At 42.9% G+C, this 6,029-nt stretch overlaps 1 protein-coding gene and 1 long non-coding RNA gene across 2 annotated transcripts in view; both read right to left on the bottom strand.

Annotated features, from left to right (window-relative positions):
* The window catches only part of LOC107658650 (uncharacterized), an 18,179-nt gene extending 15,070 nt beyond the window's left edge, over positions 1 to 3,109 (bottom strand). The window contains exon 1 of the long non-coding RNA XR_001630809.1: positions 2,972 to 3,109. This is a non-coding gene — a long non-coding RNA (uncharacterized LOC107658650). The remainder of the gene's footprint in view (positions 1 to 2,971) is intronic.
* LOC107658649 (glypican-5-like) overlaps positions 1 to 6,029 on the bottom strand; it is a 276,918-nt gene that overhangs the window by 27,841 nt on the left and 243,048 nt on the right. The window lies entirely within an intron of this gene.

The following is a 6,029-nucleotide window of genomic DNA, read 5'->3' as shown; positions in this document are numbered from 1 at the left end:
TTTAATAGAATTTTTTTTTTTTTTTTTTTTTTTTAGTTTAACGTGTTAAAAATATTTAACGCAATTAACACAGCATTCATTTTTTTCCTGCCGTCTTTGGCTAGTGTTACAGTAGACTATATGAACACAATCAAGCACAATAAGAAACAACAAATAAATTGATTCCATACTGGCGGTACTGCGTCTGTGAAGCAGCTTTCTGTAAACACAGGCATCACAGGCACAGGCACAGGAAAAAAAAAAAGACCACGGGGTGAAGGTTTGGCGGCAGGCCAGTGTGACTTGGACCCGGTGAGTGCCACGTTGCCACGCTCACCTCAGAACTTGGCCATGGAGCCAGTGTTGAAGCTGTTTCATATGAAGCAGCCCCAGCAGTGTGACTGCCGCCGCGGCTGCCATATGCCCCAGGAGCCTCTGAAAGTGTTTCAGTGGGACCGACGTCCTGCTCTTGAACATATTCAGGCAGTTCAACACCGACTGAGCACGTTACTTCATGAGACGTGCTGTCTGTTCGACCGAATCCAACTCCATACTGAGAAAAGAGATCCTCTGCGTTGGGGCGAGTTTGCTCTTTTCCCTGACGGCCCAAACGGCTGAGGTGCGAGAGCAGTGTTTGCACAACCAATCCTGAGACTGAGCTAGTATGAGCCAGTCGTCGAGGTAGTTGAGAATGCGAATGCTCAGGGGAACAAGGGCTGCCTCTGCCACTTTCGTGAAGACACGGGGCGACAGGGACAGCCCGGAGGGCAGGACCTTGTACTGATATGCTCGACTTTTGAACGCGAACCGCAGGAATGGTCTGTGGCGCGGATGGATCGACACATAAAACTACGCATCCTTCAGGTCGATTGCTGCAAACCAATCTTGGGGACTGACGCACCCGAAGATGTGCTTCTGCCTGAGCATCTTGAACGGTAGCTTGTGAAGGGCCCGGTTCAAGACATGCAGGTCCAAGATTGGTCATAACCCACCGCCGTTCTTAGGTACAATGAAGAAAAGCTGTAAAACCCTGTCTTCATATCGGCTGGAGGGACCGGCATTATCGTGTCCTTCGCCAGTAGGACTGCAATCTTTGCACGCAAGACAGGGGCATCTGTAGGGGCACCCGTGGCACTGAAGTGAAATGGACGCCCCTGAACTTGGGAGGACGCCGGGTGAACTGAATCGCATAGCCGAGTCTGATGGTCTGAAGGAGCCAATGAGACGGACTGGGCAGCGTTAGCCAGGCTCCCAGGTAACGCACAAGTGGGACCAACGGAACCACCAACTTACCCACAGTGGGGCAGCGAGAAGGAACGCAGGGACCCAGCCCAGGTGTCTCGTGGCCGGTCCGAAGCGGGCTCTGAGTGTGTGGCACACTTACCTGCGTTCGGGCAGGGGGTGCGTGAGTAGTACATTTGATAGCACTCTCGAACCACCCACTGCTGCCTACTGGCGAGCGAGGAGGGTGAGTGCGATTCCAGACTGGCCTGTCCACAACTCCCCATCCCCTCTGGGGACCCAGAGATTGAGAAAACTGCTCTTTTGTCGAGGTTTTGGGTATCACTGACCGTGAAGTCAGTGGTGGGAAAAAATGAAACAAAAGATTCTCCGCCCGGCCCTTCTCTGGGGAAGGGAGTGGTGCATTCACCATCTCCCGAAGAGCAACTTTCTCCATCTCTGGGTCGCCGGTCTCAGGGCCTCTTGTTCTTCCGCTTGCCACCAGGTTTGGTGGGGGCCTGGACGGGCGGGGCGGCTACCCTGTGGACGGCTCCAATTCGCAGCTTTGTTGGAGGCTGATGCGTTTGATGGCCTCGGTCTGCTTCTGTGCGGTGGAGAACTGCTGGGCAAAGTTCTTCACCGCGTCGCTGAAGAGGTCGGTCTGGGACACGGGGGCATTTAAGAACCGAGTCTTGTCGGTCTCCCTCATTTTGGACAGACAGCCAGAGATGGCGCTCCTGGACCACCATAGTGGACATCACACGACCCAGAGACCAGACAGTGAAATCAGCTCACAGACAATTTGCGGGCTATATATATATTTTTTTTAATAATTACAGTCTTGCTCGAGAACTCCGGTCTGACGCACGCGGGTTCTCGCGTTATTTCCTTATCACTTCTCGCATGTGTTTTGTTGTGAAACGTAGTTTGCGGACCAGACAGAGCTGTTGGCGATTCTTCCTATTGTGAAGTCATGCAGTGTGAAACCCCCTGCCGCCGATCCATCGTGCAATGTGAACACAGCAGCAAATGAATGCTACCCCAGATAGTCACGCAGTGTGAAAACAACGGTGATCTGACGAGTTTGAAAATCGTGCAGTGTGAACTCGGCATTAGAGATCTCTCTAAGCGAGATCCCAATTCTTTGGTCACCGACGTTACTCGGAGTGACTGACCGAAAGGGAACAAGCAGTTAGTAAATGAATAGAGTGCAAATCTAAAAGGGGCAAGTTTTTTTTGTATTTGAAGTCTAAAAAAAGTACATCCTCGCCTAAAAAAATCTTACAATTACATTATGTGACACAATACAGTATTATTTATAAAATGATAGTGTATTTGGGCATCCACCATGACACTCGCTTTGAGATATACTGCAAGCGGAGTGATACAAATGGTGAAACAGTTCCCATGGCGATACTTGCATCATTTTTATAAAATTATAGTGGGTTTGTGCGTCCGCCATGACACGCGCTGTGAGAAATACTGCAAGCAGAGTGATGCAAACAGTAAAGCGGTTCCCATAGCGATATTGGTGAATATCTCATGCTTGGAAAGACCTCTCAGCCAATCAGATTCGAGGACCAGAAATAACTGTTGTATAATATGATTTAATATAATATAGAACTTCATATAATTATAGAACTTCTATATAATATACAACTTCAAGCTGTGCAAGTTTTTTGGGTTTTTTTCCCACAGATTATAAACTATCTACTGGTTGAAGCAATTCTACCATCACATTTTATCCCACCCAGTCTGAATAGCCTCACACTAGGGCTGAAACGATTCCTCGAATACCTAGAGTAATTCGAATACAAAAATCATCGAGGCAACTTATTTGCCTCAAGGCTTCGTTTAGTCCATTTACTGTAACTACACACGGAACACAGTGTTTCCCCACGGACCATTATTACTGACGCACAACCCGATAAACGCTGGACCAGACCATAGACTGTATAAAAACAGGGACCAGACTTTAAAAAAAGCACTGGACATTTTTAAGTCCGTAAATCAATATGGTGGCTAGGTATAATGTCCCTACGTTTGCTATGTTTTGTGAAAGACTAAACGCCATTGTGCATAAAGATACCACAGAAAGAAAGTTAGTCAATATCACATGAAGAGTGCCAGTTTTCACCTCTAAAATCAGTATGATTACAAATGTGATTTTATTCAACAGTTCAATAAACAAGAAGGTAATATTATGAGACTTACGTTTTAGACACTATATTGCCTGTTTTTGCTTTGCCAACAAAAATTCCAAACACAGCCACAGCGTTGTTTTGCGTCTCTGTGCAACATGACGGCGTTTCGTTCCTGAATGAATCAACCATTTAAATTATTTGTTTCAATCGCAATGACTCACTTCTTAAAAGTGACTTGCTGCCACCTGCTGGTGGTTTTTTCGTTTTTAAAATAATTTTAAATATCAGTATTCAATGTTTTATGTTTAAAATAACAAAATATTATTTATGCATTTGTAACTGCAGATTAAATGCATTCATGTCCCTCTGTGTTTCTTCTGTGTTTCCTCTGCATTGTAAAGATGAATTTTGATACTGAAATCATTTGTTTGGTAACAGCCCAAATGTCTTTTATTCTAATTGACTGATTAAATGTAAGAATTTGACTCAAAAGATGATGCTGATTTTAGAAAAAAAAAAGGCTTCATAAAGGTAAAAATGCCCATAAAATTTAAAAATAAATTTAAACTTATTGGAACAGATTAATTTCTATCACTGCTGTGAACTGACCCGCACAAAGAACATGAATCAAAAACAAGTTTTACACACACACACACACACACACACACACACACACACACACACACACACACACACACACACACACACACGTACGTGTCATGTTTGAGCTTTAGTTAGGCTGAAACTTAAAAGTTAAGTTGCACGACATAAATGCAATGTTTAGGCATTATTATTATTTTTATTACTATTATTTTTATGTATGCCTTAGTTTTAGTTTGTATTGTTTACCTTTTTTAAAGTAATGTGAAATTGATTTTTGTATTTTTATTTTTGTATTTTATTTTTTTATTGATATATTTGTATTTGCATTTTGAATACAATTTGGCAATTCAATACATTAAATGGGTTTAGTTTTCACGGTTATTAGCACTTTTAGCAATAAAAATTTTAATTTTTCTAAAAAGAAAACAAATTAGTTGTTTATTTTAAGAGATCTATCTTATTATCTCTTGTTTATTTAGTATTGCACTTTAATAAAGAAAGATGACTTCTTATCCGATTACTCGATTAATCGATGGAATAATCTGTAGAATACGCTATTACTAAAATAATCGATAGCTACAGCCCTACCTCACACACACACACACAATCACAATCATATATTACGCTCACACTCTTGGAAACCTCCTGACATTTTTGTGTTTATATACACTTCTTTTCAGGGTCAGCAGCTGGTTTTTAGAGAGCTTGTAAACTGAAAATCCAGGGGGCCATGTTCCTGATAGCTGCCAGAGCTCTGCATGTTATAAATAGTTGAATTTCAGAAGCACATAATTTGATTCATGACATTCCTTGAGAGGCCATTTATGGTGTGAGAAAGGTACGGGCCGGACCGGAGAACTCTCGCTTTGAAGTCTGCACAGATAGCAAATTAATTCCATATGATACAAAATCCATCCCATGCCCTCAAGTCTTGACCATTTTAGGCCATGACTGCCAGAGCAAGAACCTCTGAGAGCTCTGCAACGCTGCTTGATTAGTGTTTAGCAGAACTACTGTTAAAAACCATGGAAAGTGCAGCACAGAGTTAAGTCAATAAAATAGAGGGATCTGAGACATATTTAGAGACATACCTGTAAGCACCCACCTAGCAAACATCCAGAACACCCTACCAACCACACACAACTTCCTAGCATGGCACATCCTAGCAAGATACATTTAGCATGCTAATATTTGCTGTGGCTAGCTAGTCGAACCTTGCAATTGTGTATAATTGCGTAATCCATTAACAATGTCAGGAGCACATATAAAATCACTAATTAACTGGGTTGCTTAAAATTATCCGCATTCTGTTATGTTTGATTAATATGAACAAATTATATTTTCTGACAATGGAGAAAAAAAATGATATTGATTTAAATTAATTGATTAGTGTTTTTTTTTTTTTTGACCAATGGAATTTAACTACATCAAAGTAGTTTGCATTAATTTCAGAAAATTTTAAATCTATTTAACCTTTGTTAGCTTTAACTTTAGTACTTTAGTTTTGCTTCCACATATAAAACTGACAAAAGGTCCTCTCAAGAAAAACATTAAATAGATTTAATAAATGTTCCTTCAAAATTAATATATATATATATATATATATATATAAAATAGTGCTGTCAATCAAAATAACTAATAAAATAAAAAAACTAATGAATAAAATAACTGTCACGGTTATGTCCCGCCATAGTCAGCTCACCCTCAGCCATGATGCAGGGGGCGGAGCTCCTCTCCGCGCTCACACCGTCCACGACCTGCTCCCTCGTGGTGGGTACTGTCACCGGCTCTCGCACCTGGTCTGACGTGTCGGGCTCACTATCCGAGGCTATCCTCTTAGCCGCGGGGCTTTGCTCCGGCTCGTGGATCGTGGGCGGGAAATGGCTCTCCGTCATCGGTGGGTTCAGGCTTATGCTCCGTACCATGGTGAGATGGTGGGCTGGGCTCAGGGTCCTGAGTGGGGCTGGTGTTGTTGTCAGCGATGTCCACGGTTAGATGGGACTTGCAGGACACCAGCACCCACTCGATAAAGGTGGCGAGGCTCTCTCGGGGACCATCCCCAGACAACTGCGCTCGTGCGGT

Source organism: Sinocyclocheilus anshuiensis, unplaced genomic scaffold (assembly GCF_001515605.1).
Source record: "Sinocyclocheilus anshuiensis isolate Anshui unplaced genomic scaffold, SAMN03320099.WGS_v1.1 scaffold467, whole genome shotgun sequence".
In the NCBI taxonomy this organism is placed as follows: domain Eukaryota; kingdom Metazoa; phylum Chordata; class Actinopteri; order Cypriniformes; family Cyprinidae; genus Sinocyclocheilus; species Sinocyclocheilus anshuiensis.
Note: the sequence above shows the minus strand (reverse complement) of the source record. Positions and strands in the feature narration are given on the sequence as shown.